We start from the raw sequence: 17093 nt of genomic DNA, 5'->3' as shown, positions 1-17093 counted from the left end.
CAAGGAAACAGACGAAAGAAATGGCCTAACCCACCCCCATACACATGTATATAAATACGTCCACACACGCAAATATACATACCTACACACCTTTCCATGTTTTACCCCAGACGCTTCATATGCCCTGATTCAACCCACTGACAGCACGTCAACCCCGGTATACCACATCGATCCAATTCACTCTATTCCTTGCCCTCCTTTCACCCTCCTGCATGTTCAGGCCCCGATCACACAAATCTTTTTCACTCCATCTTTCCACCTCCAATTTGTCTCCCACTTCTCCTCGTTCCCTCCACCTCCGACATATATATCCTCTTGGTCAATCTTTTCTCACTCATTCTCTCCATGTGCCCAAACCATTTCAAAACACCCTCTTCTGCTCTCTCAACCACGCTCTTTTTATTTCCACACATCTCTCTTACCCTTACGTTACTTACTCGATCAAACCACCTCACACCATACACTGTCCTCAAACATCTCATTTCCAGCACATCCATCCTCCTGCGCACAACTCTATCCATAGCCCACGCCTCGCAACCATACAACATTGTTGGAACAACTATTCCTTCAAACATACCCATTTTTGCTTTCCGAGATAATGCTCTCGACTTCCACACATTCTTCAAGGTCCCCAGAATTTTCGCCCCCTCCCCCACCCTATGATCCACTTCCGCTTCCATGGTTCCATCCGCTGCCAGATCCACTCCCAGATATCTAAAACACTTTACTTCCTCCAGTTTTTCTCCATTCAAACTTACCTCCCAATTGACTTGACACTCAACCCTACTGTACCTAATAACCTTGCTCTTATTCACATTTACTCTTAACTTTCTTCTTTCACACACTTTACCAAACTCAGTCACCAGCTTCTGCAGTTTCTCACATGAATCAGCCACCAGCGCTCTATCATCAGCGAACAACAACTGACTCACTTCCCAAGCTCTCTCATCCCCAACAGACTTCATACTTGCCCCTCTTTCCAAAACTCTTGCATTCACCTCCCTAACAACCCCATCCTTAAACAAATTAAACAACCATGGATACATCACACACCCCTGCCGCAAACCTACATTCACTGAGAACCAATCACTTTCCTTTCTTCCTACACGTACACATGCCTTACATCCTCGATAAAAACTTTTCACTGCTTCTAACAACTTGCCTCCACACCATATATTCTTAATACCTTCCACAGAGCATCTCTATCAACTCTATCATATGCCTTCTCCAGATCCATAAATGCTACATACAAATCCGTTTGCTTTTCTAAGTATTTCTCATATACATTCTTCAAAGCAAACACCTGATCCACACATCCTCTACCACTTCTGAAACCACACTGCTCTTCCCCAATCTGATGCTCTGTACATGCCTTCACCCTCTCAATCAATACCCTCCCATATAATTTACCAGGAATACTCAACAAACCTATACCTCTGTAATTTGAGCACTCACTCTTATCCCCTTTGCCTTTGTACAATGGCACTATGCACGCATTCCGCCAATCCTCAGGCACCTCACCATGAGTCATACATACATTAAATAACCTTACCAACCAGTCAATAATACAGTCACCCCCTTTTTTTAATAAATTCCACTGCAGTACCATCGAAACCTGCTGCCTTGACGGCTTTCATCTTCCGCAAAGCTTTTACTACCTCTTCTCTGTTTACCAAACGCCATTTCCCGCGTTTGCGAGGTAGCGTTAAGAACAGAGGACTGGGTCTCAAAGGGAAAATCCCCACCTGGCCCCCCTCTCCGTTCCTTCCATTGTAAAATAAATAAAAAAAGAAAAGAAACGAGAGGGGAGGATTTCCAGCCAACAGCTCCCTCCCCTTTAAGTCGCCTTCTACGACACGCAGGGAATACGTGGGAAGTATTCTTTCTCCCCTATCCCCTATCCCCCCTATATATATATATATATATATATATATATATATATATATATATATATATATATATATATATATATATATATATATATATATATATATATATATATATATATATATATATATATTTCTTTTTCTTTTCTTTCAAACTATTCGCCATTTCCCGCGTTAGCGAGGTAGCGTTAAGAACAGAGAACTGGGCCTTTGAGGGAATATCCTCACCTGGTCCCCTTCTCTGTTCGTTCTTTTGGGAAATTAAAAAAAAAATAATGAATGGGGAGGATTTCCAGCCCCCCGCTCCCTCCCCTTTTAGTCGCCTTCTACGACACGCAGGGAATACGTGGGAAGTATTCTTTCTCCCCTATCCCCAGGGATAATATACATATATATATATATATATATATATATATATATATATATATATATATATATATATCATTTTACAAATTTTATCAAAAATAAAGTTATCTGTTTTGCATAGAACACCACTACCATTAAGATTATAATTCTTTGTGTATCTAATAATTGAAAATTCATTGATATTTCTCGTGGTGATAGAGTTAGAGTTAATAACTGAAATGGCGTTCCTCCAGTCAATACAATGATCATAGTTTTTAGCATGATTTAAAAAGGCATTTGACTCTTGTCCCGTTCTTATACTATATTTTAGTTGCTTAAGCGTAAAAGAAAGATCCTTACCAATCTGACCAACATAAAATTTATCACAATTTCTTCATGACACTTTATAGATGCATCCAATTGAATTTTCTGGTGAATTCCTCATTAAGATATACTTTATAGTATTATTGTTGCTGAGGGCAACATTTACATTAAAGGATTTAAGCAATATGGGAAGTAAAGTAATATCATTATCAAAAGGGAGAAGTAAAAGATTCTTGGTCTCAATGGGAGGTTTTGGCTCAAATCTATAAAATGATTTCATTGCTGACTTAAGGGATTTATCAATGAAAGATCTAGGGTACTTTAACTTCAATCCAATGAAATATATCTTCTCAAACTCATCATCAATAAACTAAGGACTGCAAATACGTAATGCCCTAAGGAATATAGATTGAAATGATGATAATTTAACGCTGTCATGTTGAGATGAGTAATAATGGATATACGAGCATACATTGGTAGGTTTTCTGTATATGCTAAACTTAAACTTGTTACCTTGTCTATGGATCATGCCCTCTAAAAATGGTAACATACCATTATTTTCATTATCCACAGTGAATTTGACGGAAGGTACTAAATTGTTAAGCAAGGGGAGAAATATTTGTAAATTTTCATTTGTTGGCTAAATACAAAGAGCATCATCTACATACCTAAACCAAATTGCATTAGAAGGTAAGATATCCTTTAGTAATTTTGTTTCAAAAATTCTCTATAAAGATGACTTAGTTCAGGTGAAAGAGGGTTAACCATTGACATACCAAATTTTTGAGCATGATAATCTCCATTGAATTGAAATACACAGTCTCCTATAAACAATTTTATCAGTTCAGTGAAAACAGACTTTAAAACTGGTAAATGAATATCACCCAAGATATCAGATGAATATTCTAAAAGGTCATCAACTGCAACTTTTGTGGAAAGTGAGGAAGCATCAAAGCTAACTAGATTGAAATCAAAATTTACATTGATATTGCTTATTGACTAAATCTACATTGTTCTACCTCAACGACTGTTGCAGCTGTGTGGTCGACCATTTGACCAATTCTAAAACATCATTTTAAAGAAACACATTGAATTAAAGAAGGTTGAAATGGGGGAAGCTTTGTGCATTACAAATGAGAAGAAACGTGTCTTTCAAATGGCAATACCGACATATTGGAATAAGAGGATATTGAACTATTGCTATGATAGATCAAGGAATGAACGCAATATGCAACAGATGAAGCTAAATTGTAAGTTGGACCATCTTAACAAAAATAGCAACTGGACTAAGAACACAAACCCATCTTTTGTGATAAACCTGTCCAATAAACAACTAGATAAGGATTCCTTGTTTGCATTAGGCTATGGTTTAAGTTTTGTGGTAAACCTGTCTAATAAACAACTAGATAAGGATTCCTTGTGTGCATTAGGCTATGGTTTAAGTTTTGTGTGCTCTAACAGGGAAGCCAGCTGTGTTGATGTCACAAAGTCATTTTGCAATTTAGAGAAATACAGTAATTTAATTAATCATTAAATCAATATATGTAAGGGTTTAATGTATGCCAGTTTGTCAAAACCAGTGGAGCCAAATTGCCCCAAAACATTTATAAGAGGAATTAACACCTTGAGGAAAGGCAAGGATATACTTATTACTAGAGCAGATAAGGCTAACACTCTTGAGATTTTAGGCAAAAGTAACTATTCATCTAAAATGTATGATCTTTTATATGTTGACACAACATATTCTAAACTCAGTAAAAATCCTTTAGAAGCAATAATTCCCATTTCAATAAAGAAATGAAGTTGTTGTTCAAAGGTAATGGTTCTCTTACCAAAAATTTGTCATCTTTGTCCCCTTCATTGCTATATATGCATGGCCTTCTCAAAACACATAAACAGAATTTTCCAGCAAGACCTATAGTGAGGTTAGTAGGCCCAATCACATATAAATTGTCAAAATGGTTAGTTGCTTTATTAAACCCTTTAGTGGGTAAGGTATACAATTCTAATATCATAAACAATGTAGATTTAGTCAACAAGCTGAACAATATCAATTTTAATTTTGATTTCAAACTAGTTAGCTTTGATGTTTCCTCACTTTTCACAAAAATTCCGGTTAATGACATTTTAGAGTATTTATTTGATGTCTTGGATGATATTCATTTACCTGTTTCAAAGTCTGTTTTCACTGAACTGATAAAATTGTGTATAAAAGACAGTGTATTTCAATTCAATGGAGAATGTTATGCTAAAAAATTTGGTTTGGCAATGGGTAACCGTCTTTCACCTGTACTAAGTAATCTTTATATGGTATTTTCTGAAACAAAATTATTAAAGGATATCTTACCTTCTAATGCAATTTGGCTTCGGTATGTAGATGATGTTCTTTGTATTTGGCCAACTAATGAAAATTTACAAATATATCTCCCCTTACTTAACAATTTAGTCCCTTCCATCAAATTTATTGTAGAAAATGAAAATAATGGTATCTTACCATTTTTAGATTGCATGATTCATAGGCAAGGAAATGAGTTTAAGTTTAGCATATACAGTAAACCTACCAATGTACGCTCATATATCCATTATTACTCATCACAATATGACAGAGTTAAAATATCCTTTTAATCTATGTTCTTTGGGGCATTACGTATTTGCAGTACAGAGTTCCTTGATGATGAGTTTAAGAAGATATATTGTATTGGATCTAAGTTAAAGTATCATAGATCTTTCACTGATAAATCCCTTATGTTAGCAAAGAAATCATTTTATAGACTTGAGCCCAACTCTCCCATTGAGACTAAGAATCTTTTAATAATATTACTTTACTTCCCATGTTGCTTAAATACTTTAATGTAAATGTTGCCTTTAGCAACAATAATGCAAAAAAGAATATCTTAATCAGGAATTCACTAGAAAATACCCTTGGATTTATCTATAAAGTGCCATGTAGAAATTGTGATAAATTTTATGTTCGTCAGACTGGTAAGGATCTTTCTGTTAGACTTAAGCAACATAAATATTGTATAAGAACGGGACAAGAATCAAATGCCTTGTTTAATCATATTAAAAACAATGATCATTGTATTGACTGGAGTAATGCCATCTCAGTTATCAACTTTCACTCTATTACCAAGAGAAATATCATTCAATCTTCCATCATCAAATACACAAAGAATTACAATCTTAATATTTGCGATGGTCTATACAAATAAGATAACTTTATTGATGATAATATTTCTAAAATGTTAAGTCTATGAACTCTCTTTGCCTGTCTTGGAGAATCGCATGTTTACCAAATGGCGTCCTAGCATTGTCTCTTCGATGTAGATCAACTGACTGTTATACTTCTCTCTTGTGTCTTCCCAGATGATGTGATTATTGCACGGAAGTGCACTTGGAAACTTATATATGTACAAATATATATATATATATATATATATATATATATATATATATATATATATATATATATATATATATATATATATATATATATATATATATATATTATCCCTGGGGATAGGGGATTAAGAATAGTTCTAACGTATTCACTGCGTGTCGTAGAAGGCGACTAAAAGGGGAGAGAGCGGGAGGCTGGAAATCCTCACCCCTCGTTTTTTTTCTTTTTTTTCAAAAGAAGGAACAGAGGGGGCCAGGTGAGGGTATTCCAAAAAAGGCCCAATCCTCTGTTCTTAACGCTACCTCGCTAACGCGGGAATTGGCGAATAGTTTAAAAGAAAATATATATATATATATATATATATATATATATATATATATATATATATATATATATATATATATATATATATATACATATATATATATATATATATATATAAATATATATATATATATATATATATATATGTATATATATATATATATATATATATATATATATATATATATATATATATATATATATATATATATATATATATATTTATATATATATATATATATATATATATATATATATATATATATATATATATATATATATATATATATATATATATATATATATGTGGTGGGTTGATTAGAAAAGGTAGTGAGTGGTGGGGTGAAGAAGTAAGATTATTAGTGAAAGAGAAGAGAGAGGCATTTGGACGATTTTTGCAGGAAAAAAATGCAGATGAGTGGGAGATATATAGAAGAAAGAGACAGGAGGTCAGGAAAAAGGTGCAGGAGGTGAAAAAGAGGGCAAATGAGAGTTGGGGTGAGAGAGTTTCATTAAATTTTAGGGAAAATAAAAAGATGTTTTGGATGAGGTAAATAAAGTGCGTAAGACAAGGGAGCAAATGGGAGCTTCAGTGAAGGGGGCTAATGGGGAGGTGATAACTAGTAATGGTGATGTGAGAAGGAGATGGAGTGAGTATTTTGAAGGTTTGTTGAATGTGTTTGATGATAGACAAACAGATATAGAGTGTTTTGGTCGATGTGGTGTGCAAAGTGAGAGGGTTAGGGAAATTAATTTGGTAAACACAGAAGAGGTAGTAAAAGCGTTGCTCAAAATGAAAGCCGGCAAGGCAGAAGGTTTGGATGGTATTGCATTGGAATTGATTAAAAAAGGGGGTGACTGTATTGTTGACTGGTTGGTAAGGTTATTTAATGTATGTATGATTCATGGTGAGGTGCCTGAGGATTGGCGAAATGCTTGCATAGTGCCATTGTACGAAGGCAAAGGGGATAAGAGTGAGTGTTCAAATTACAGAGGTATAAGTTTGCTGAGTATTCCTGGTAAATTATATGGGAGGGTTTTTATTGAAAGGTGAAGGCATGTACAGAGCATCAGATTGGGTAAGAACAGTGTGGTTTCAGAAGTGGAAGAGGATGCGTGTATCGGGTGTTTGCTTTGAAGAAAGTATGTGAGAAATACTTCGAAAAGCAAATGGATTTGTATGTAGCATTTATGGATCTGGAGAATGCATGTGATAGAGTTGATAGAGATGCTCTGTGGAAGGTATTAAGAATATATGGTGTGGGAGGCAAGTTGTTAGAAGCAGTGAAAAGTTTTTATCGAGGATGTAAGGCATATGAACGTGTCGGAAGAGAGGAAAGTCATTGGTTCTCAGTGAATGTCGGTTTCCGGCAGGGGTGTGTGATGTCTCCATGGTTGTTTAATTTGTTTATGGATGGGGTTGTAGGGGAGGTGAATGCAAAAGTTTTGGAAAGATTGGTAAGTATGCAGTCTACTGTAGATGAGAGCGCTTGGGAAGTGAGTCAGTTGTTGTTCGCTTATGATATAGCGCTGGCGGCTGATTCATGTGAGAAACTGCAGAAGCTGGTGACTGAGTTTGGTAAAGTGTGTGAAAGAAGAAAGTTAAGAGTAAATGTGAATAAGAACAAGGTTATTAGGTACAGTAGGGTTGAGGGTCAAGGCAGTTGGGAGGTAAGTTTGAATGGAGAAAAACTGGAGGAAGTAAAGTGTTTTAGATATCTGGGAGTGGATATGGCAACGGATGGAACCAAGGTAACGGAAGTGAATCATAGTGTGGGGGAGGGGGCGAAAATCCTGGGAGCCTTGAAGAATGTGTGGAAGTCGAGAACATTATCTCGGAAAGCAAAAATGGGTATGTTTGATGGAATAGTGGTTCCAACAATGTTGTATGGTTGCAAGGCGTGGGCTATGGATAGAGTTGTGCGCAGGAGGGTGGATGTGCTGGAAATGAGATGTTTGAGGACAATGTGTGGTGTGAATTGGTTTGATCGAGTAAGTAATGCAAGGGTAAGAGAGATGTGTGGAAATAAAAAGAGCGTGGTTGAGAGAGCAGAAGAGGGTGTTTTGAAATGGTTCGGGCACATGGAGAGAATGAGTGAGGAAAGATTGACCAAGAGGATATATGTGTCGGAGGTGGGGGGAACGAGAAGTGGGAGACCAAATTGGAGATGGAAAGATTGAATGAAAAAGATTTTCAGTGATCGGGACCTGAACATGCAGGAGGGTGAAAGGCGGGCAAGGATTAGAGTGAATTGGACCGATGTGGTATACCGGGGTTGACTTGCTGTCAGTGGATTGAATCAGGGCATGTGAAGTGTCTGGGGTAAACCATGGAAAGTTGTGTGGGGCCTGGATGTGGAAAGGAGCTGTGGTTTCGGGCATTATTGCATGACAGCTTGAGACTGAGTGTGAACGAATGGGGCCTTTGTTGTCTTTTCCTAGCGCTAACTCCCACACATGAGGCTGGAGGGGGATGGTATTCCATGTGTTGCGAGGTGGAGATGGGAATGAATAAAGGCAGTGTGAATTGTGTGCATTGATATATATGTATGTGTCTGTGTATATATATATCTGTACATTGAGATGTATAGGTATGTGTATTTGCGTGTGTGGACGTGTATGTATATACTTGTGTATGTGGGTGTATAGTGTATAGTTGTTTTGATGCACGAGACCAGGTTATAGGCAATTTTGTGTATGTGGGTGTATATGTGTATAGTGGTTTTGATGCACGAGACCGGGTTATAGTGATGGGTGATTTGAATGCAAAGGTGATTAGTGTGGCAGTTGTGGGAATAATTGGTATACATGGGGTGTTCAGTGTTGTAAATGGAAATGGTGAAGAGCTTGTAGATTTATGTGCTGAAAAAGGACTGGTGATTGGGAATACCTGGTTTAAAAAGCGAGATATACATAAGTATGCGTATGTACGTAAGAGAGATGGCCAGAGGGCGTTATTGGATTATGTGTTAATTGACAGGCGCACGAAAGAGAGACTTTTGGATGTTGATGTGCTGAGAGGTGCAACTGAAGGGATGTCTGATCATTATCTTATGGAGGCTAAGGTGAAGATTTGTAAGGGTTTTCAGAAAAGAAGAGTGAATGTTCGGGTGAAGAGGGTGGTGAGAGTAAGTGAGCTTGGGAAAGAGACTCGTGTGAGGAAGTACCAGGAGAGACTGAGTAGAGAATGGAAAAAGGTGAGAACAATGGAAGTAAGAGGAGTGGGGGAGGAATGGGATGTATTTAGGGAATCAGTGATGGATTGCGCAAAAGTTGCTTGTGGCATGAGAAGAGTGGAAGGTGGGTTGATTAGAAAGGGTAGTGAGAGGTGGGATGAAGAAGTAAGAGTATTAGTGAAAGAGAAGAGAGAGGCATTTGGACGATTTTTGCAGGGAAAAAATGCAATTGAGTGGGAGATGTATAAAAGAAAGAGACAGGTGGTCAAGAGAAAGGTGAAAGAGGTGAAAAAGAAGGCAAATGAGACTTGGTGTGAGAGAGTATTCTTAAATTTTATTGAGAATAAAAAGATGTTCTGGAAGGAGGTAAATAAAGTGCGTAAGACAAAGAAGCAAATGGAAACTTCAGTGAAGGGCGCAAATGGGGAGGTGATAACAAGTAGTGGTGATGTGAGAAAGAGATGGAGTGAGTATTTTGAAGGTTTGTTGAATGTGTTTGATGATAGAGTGGCAGATATAGGGTGTTTTGATCGAGGTGGTGCGCAAAGTGAAAGGGTTAGGGAAAATGATTTGGTAATCAGAGAAGAGGTAGGAAAAGCTTTGCGGAAGATGAAAGCCGGCAAGGCAGCAAGATTGGATGGTATTGCAGTGGAATTTATTAAAAAAGGGGGTGACTGTATTACTGACTGGTTGGTAAGGTTATTTAATGTATGTATGACTCATGGTGAGGTGCCTGAGGATTGGCGGAATGCGTGCATAGTGCCATTTTACAAAGTCAAAGGGGATAAGAGTGAGTGCTCAAATTACAGAGGTATAAGTTTGTTGAGTATTCCTGGTAAATTATATGGGAGGGTATTGATTGAGAGGGTGAAGGCATGTACAGAGCATCAGATTGGGGAAGAGCAGTGTGGTTTCATAAGTGGTAGAGGATGTGTGGATCAGGTGTTTGCTTTGAAGAATGTATGTCAGAAATACTTAGAAAAGCAAATGGTTTTGTCTGTAGCATTTATGGATCTGGAGAAGGCATATGATAGAGTTGATAGAGATGGTCTGTGGAAGGTATTAAGAATATATGATGTGGGAGGCAAGTTGTTAGAAGCAGTGAAAAGTTTTTATCGAGGATGTAAGGCATGTGTACGTGTAGGAAGAAAGGAAAGTGATTGGTTCTCAGTGAATGTAGGTTTGCGGCAGGGGTGTGTGATGTCTTCATGGTTGTTTAATTTGTTTATGGATGGGGTTGTTAGGGAGGTGAATACAAGAGTTTTGGAAAGCGGGGCAAGTATGAAGTCTGTTGGGGTTTAGAGAGCTTGGGAAGTGAGTCAGTTATTGATCGCTGATGATAGAGCGCTGGTGGCTGATTCATATGAGAAACTGCAGAAGCTGGTGACTGAGTTTGGTAAAGTGTATGAAAGAAGAAAGTGTAGATTAAATGTGAATAAGAGCAAGGTTATTAGGTACAGTAGGGTTGAGAGTCAAGTTAATTGGGAGGTAAGTTTGAATGGAGAAAAACTGGAGGAAGTAAAGTGTTTTAGATATATGGGAGTGGATCTGGCAGCGGATGGAACCATGGAAGCTGAAGTGGATCATAGGGTGGGGGAGGGGGCGAAAATCCTGTAAGCTTCGAAGAATGTGTGGAAGTCGAGAACATTATCTCGGAAAGCAAAAATGGGTATGTTTGAAGGAATAGTGGTTCCAACAATGTTGTATGGTTGCGAGGCGTGGGCTATGGATAGAGTTGTGCGCATTTTCCATTCAAACTTACCTCCCAATTGACTTGACCCTCAACCCTACTGTACCTAATTACCTTGCTCTTATTCACATTTACTCTTAACTTTCTTCTTTCACACACTTTACCAAACTCAGTCACCAGCTTCTGCAGTTTCTCACATGAATCAGCCACCAGCGCTGTATCATCAGCGAACAACAACTGACTCACTTCTCAAGCTCTGTCATCCCCAACAGACTTTTTTCTTGCCCCTCTTTCCAATACTCTTGCATTCACCTCCCTAACAACCCCATCCATAAACAAATTAAACAACCATGGAGACATCACACACCCTTGCCGCAAACCTACTTTCACTGAGAACCAATCACTTTTCTCTCTTCCTGCACGTACACATGCCTTACATTCTCGATAAAAACTTTTCACTGCTTCTGACAACTTGCCTCCTACACCATACATTGTTAATACCTTCCACAGACTATCTCTATCAACTCTATCACATGCCTTCTCCAGATCCATAAATGCTACACATAAATCCATTTGCTTTTCTAAGTATTTCTGACATACATTCTTCAAAGCAAACACCTGATCCACACATCCTCTACCACTTCTGAAACCACACTGCTCTTCCCTAATCTGCTGCTCTGTACATATATATATATATATATATATATATATATATATATATATATATATATATATATATATATATATATATATATATATATATATATATATATATATATATATATATATATATATATATATATATATATATATATATATATATATATATATATATATATATATATATATATATTTATTTATTTATTTTGCTTTGTCGCTGTCTCCCGCGTTTGCGAGGTACCGCAAGGAAACAGAGGAAAGGAATGGCCCAACCCACCCCCATACACATGCATATACATACACGTCCACAAACGCAAATATATATACCCATACATCTCAATGTACATATATATATACACAGATAGCCATATACATATATACACATGCAAACAATTCACACTCTCTGCCTTTATTCATTTCCATCGCCACCTCGCCAAACATGGAATAACATCCCCCTCCCACTCATGTGTGCGAGGTAGCGCTAGGAAACGACAACAAAGGCCATATTCGTTCACACTCAGGGTCTAGCTCTCATGTAATAATGCCCGAAAGTACAGCTCCCTTGCCACATCCAGGCCCCACAGAACTTTCCATGCTTTACCCCAGACGCTTCACATGCCCTGATTCAATCCATTGACAGATCGTCGACCCTGGTATACCACATCGATCCAAGTCACTCTATTCCTTGCCCGCCTTTCACCCTCCTGCATGTTCAGGCCTCGATCACTCAAAATCTTTTTCACTCCATGTTTCCATCTCCAATTTGCTCTTCCACTTCTCCTCCTTCCCTCCACCTTCGACACATATGCTCGTGGACAATTCTTCCTCACTCATTCTCTCCATGTGCCCAAACCATTTCAAAACACCCTCTTCTGCTCTCTCAACCAAGCTCCTCTTATTTCCACACATCTCTCTTACACTTACCTTACTTACTCAATCAAACCACCGAACATCACATAATGTCCTCAAACATCTCATTTCCAGCACATCCACCCTCCTGCGCACAACTCTATCCATAGCCTACGCCTCGCAACCATACAACATTGTTGGAACCACTATTCCTTCAAACATACCCATTTTTGCTTTCCGAGATAATGTTCTCGACTTCCACACATTTTTCAATGCTACCAAGATTTTCGCCCCCTCCCCTACCCTATGATTCACTTCCGCTTCCATGGTTCCATCCGAAGTCCAGATCCACTCCTAGATATCTAAAACACTTTACTTTCTGTAGTTTTTCTCCATTCAAACTTACCTCCCAATTGACTTGACCCTCAACCCTATTGTACCTAATAACCTTGCTCTTATTCACATTTACTCTTAACTTTCTTCTTTCACACACTCTACCAAACTCAGTCACCAGCTTCTGCAGTTTCTCACATGAAGCAGCCACCAGCGCTGTATCATCAGCGAACAACAATTGAATCACTTCCCAAGCTCTCTAATCCCCAACAGAATGAATACTTGCCAATTGTTCCCAAACTGTTGCATTCATCTTCTTAACAACCCCATCCATAAACAAATTAAACAACCATGGAGACATCACACACCCCTGCCGCAAACCTACATTCACTGAGAACCAGTCACTTTCCTCTCTTCCTACACGTACACATGCCTTACATCCTCGATAAAAACTTTTTACTGCTTTTAACAACTTGCCTCCCACACCATATATTCTTAGTACCTTCCACAGAGCATCTCTATCAACTCTATCATATGCCTTCTCCAGATCCATAAATGCTACATACAAATTCATTTGTTTTCATTTGCAGTGGAATTTATTAAAAAAGGGTGTGACTGTATCGTTGACTGGTTGGTAAGGTTATTTTATGTATGTATGATTCATGGTGAGGTGCCTGAGGATTGGCGGAATGCTTGCATAGTGCCATTGTATAAAGGCAAAGGGGATAAGAGTGAGTGCGCAAATTACAGAGGTATAAGTTTGTTGAGAATTCCTGGTAAATTATATGGGAGGGAATTGATTGAGAGGGTGAAGGCATGTACAGAGCATCTGATTAGGGAAGAGCAGTGTGGTTTCAAAAGTGGAAGAGGATGTGTGCATCAGGTGTTTGCTTTGAAGAATGTATGTGAGAAATACTTAGTAAAGGAAATGTATTTGTATGTAGCGTTTATGGATCTGGAGAAGGCATATGATAGAGATGATAGAGATGCTCTATGTAAGGTATTAAGAATATATTGTGGGGGAGGCAAGTTGTTAGAAGCAGTGAAAAGTTTTTATCGAGGATGTAAGGCATGTGTACGTGTTGGAAGAGAGGAAAGTAATTGGTTCTTAGTAAATGTAGGTTTGCGGCAGGGGTGTGTGATGTCTCCATGGTTTTTTAATTTGTTTATGGATGGGGTTGTTAGGGAGGTGAATGCAAGAGTTTTGGAAAGAGGAGCAAGTATGAAATCTGTTGTGGATGAGAGAGCTTGGGAAGTGAGTCAGTTGTTGTTCGCTGATGATACAGCGCTGGTGGCTTATTTATGTGAGAAACTGCATAAGTTTATGACTGAGTTTGGTAAAGTGTGTGAAAGAAGAAAGTTAAGAGTAAATGTGAATAAGAGCAAGGTTATTAGGTACAGTAGGGTTGAGGGTCAAGTCAATTTGGAGGTAAGTTTGAATGAAGAAAAACTTGAGGACGTAAAGTTTTTTAGATATCTGGGAGTGGAGCTTGCAGCGGATGGAACCATGGAAGCGGAAGTGAATCATAGGTTGGGAGAAGGGGCGAAAATCCTTTGAGCCTTGAAGAATGTGTGGAAGTCGGGAACATTATCTCCGACAGCGAAAATGGCTATGTTTGAAGGAATAGTGGTTCCAACAATGTTGTATGGTTGCGAGGCGTGGGCTATGGATAGAGTAGTGTGCAGGAGGGTGGATGTGCTAGAAATGAGATATTTCAGGACAATATGTGGTGTGAGGTGGTTTGATCGAGTAAGTAATGTAAGGGTAAGAGAGATGTGTGGAAATAAGAAGAGCGTGGTTGAGAGAGGAGAAGAGGGTGTTTTGAAATGGTTTGGGCACATGGAGAGAATGAGTGAGGAAGAATTGTCCAAGAGCATATATGTGTCGAAGGTGGAGGGAAGGAGGAGAAGTGGAAGAGCAAATTGGAGATGGAAAGATGGAGTGAAAAAGATTTTGAGTGATCGGGGCCTGAACATGCAGGAGGGTGAAAGGCGGGCAAGGAATAGAGCTAATTGGATCGATGTGGTATACCGGGGTTGACGTGCTGTCAGTGGATTGAATCAAGGCATGTGAAGCGTCTGGGGTGAACCATGGAAAATTGTGTGCGGCCTGGATGTGGAAAGGAAGCTGTGGTTTCGTTGCATTATTGCATGACAGCTAGAGAGTGAGTGTGAACGAATGGGGCCTTTGTTGTCTTTTCCTAGCGTTACCTCGCACATTTGACGGGGGAGGGGGATGTTATTCCATGTGTTGTGAGGTGACGATAGAAATGAATAAAAGCAGAGAGTGTGAATTGTGTGCATGTGTATATATGTATATGTCTGTGTGTGTATATATATGTGCACATTGAGATGTATAGGTATGTATAATTACGTGTGGGGACGTGTATGTATATACATATGTATGGGGGCAGTTGGGCCAGTTTTTTCGTCTGTTTCCTTGCGTTACCTCGCAAAAGCGGGAGACAGCGAGAAAGCAAAAAAAAAAGAAAATATATATACATATATTTTTTTCTTTTTATACTTTGTCGCTGTCTCCCGCGTTTGCGAGGTAGCGCAAGGAAACAGACGAAAGAAATGGCCCAACCCCCCCCCATACACATGTATATACATACGTCAACACACGCAAATATACATACCTACACAGCTTTCCATGGTTTACCCCCAGACGCTTCACATGCCTTGATTCAAACCACTACAGACGCAACCCCCCGTATACCACATCGCTCCAATCACCTATCCTTGCCCCCCCTTCACCCTCCTCCCTGTTTAGGCCCCGATGACACAAAAACTTTTTTTACTCCCTCTTTCCCCTCCAATTTTGGGCTCCCCCTTTTCCCCTTCCCTCCACCTCCGACCATATATCCTCTTGGGCAATCTTTCCTCACCATTCTCTCCATTCCTAAACCACTTCAAAACACCCTCTTTTCCTCTCAAACACGCTCTTTATTTCCCACACTTCCCCTCCCTTTCCCCTTTCCCTTTTCTCACTCGATCAAACCACCTCACACCCTACATGCCTCAAAAAATCTCATTTCCACCTCCCCTCCTCCTGCCCAACTCAAAACCATAGCCCCCCCCTCGCAACCCTACAACATTGTTGGAACCCCATTTTCCTTTCAAACATAAACCCCTTTTTTCTTTCCGAGATAATTTTTTCCACTTCCACACATTCTTCAAAAACTCCCAAAATTTTCCCCCTCCCCCACCTAAGAAACCACTTCAGCTTCCATGGTCCCCTCCGCTGCCAGATCCACTCCCAATATCTAAAACACCACTTCCCCCAGTTTTCTCCATTTAAACCCCCCCCCAAAAAAAATTCTTGACCCTCAAACCCCAAATTTACCTAATAACCTTGCTCTTATTCACATTTCTCTTAACTTTTTTTTCCACACACTTACCAAACTCAGTCACCCCTTCTGCATTTCTCACATGAATCGCCACCACGCTGTATCATCACGAACACCCAAATGACTCACTTCCCAACCTCTCTCCCAACAACTTCATACTTCCCCTCTTTCCAAAACTCTTGCATTTACCCCCAACAACCCCCTCCATAAACAAATTAAACAACCATGGAACATCATCACCCCGCCGCAAAATACATTCACTAACCAATCACTTTCCTCCTTCTTACACGTACAAACCTTACATCCTCGATAAAAACTTTTCACCCCCTTCTAAAAAAACTTTCCTCCCACAACATATTTCTTATACCTTCCACAAGCTCTCTATCAACCTATCTTTTCTTTTTTCTCCAGAAACCATAATGCAAATAAAAACCATTTTTCTTTTAAATTTTTCTGACATACATTCTTGAAAGCAAACACCGATCCACACATCCTCTACCACTTCTGGGAAAACCCCATGCTCTTTCCAACGAATTCCCAATATATATATATATATAAAAATATATATATATATATATATATATAAAATTCTTTTGTATGTAATTTTTAGTAGTCATCTTATGTCTCATATAAATTACCCTATTCAACCAAAGGCTTTACTGTTGCTTACAATTTTTTTGAGATACCTGAGAAATTTAGTTGCATTACAAAGGGTTTCATTTTTTTGTTAATGGGCTTTTTTTTCTCCCTACAGTA

This window comes from Panulirus ornatus, chromosome 16 (genome assembly GCF_036320965.1).
Source record: "Panulirus ornatus isolate Po-2019 chromosome 16, ASM3632096v1, whole genome shotgun sequence".
NCBI classification, from domain to species: Eukaryota; Metazoa; Arthropoda; class Malacostraca; order Decapoda; family Palinuridae; genus Panulirus; species Panulirus ornatus.
The sequence above is the reverse complement of the archived record's forward strand: the minus strand, read 5'-3'. Positions refer to the sequence as shown.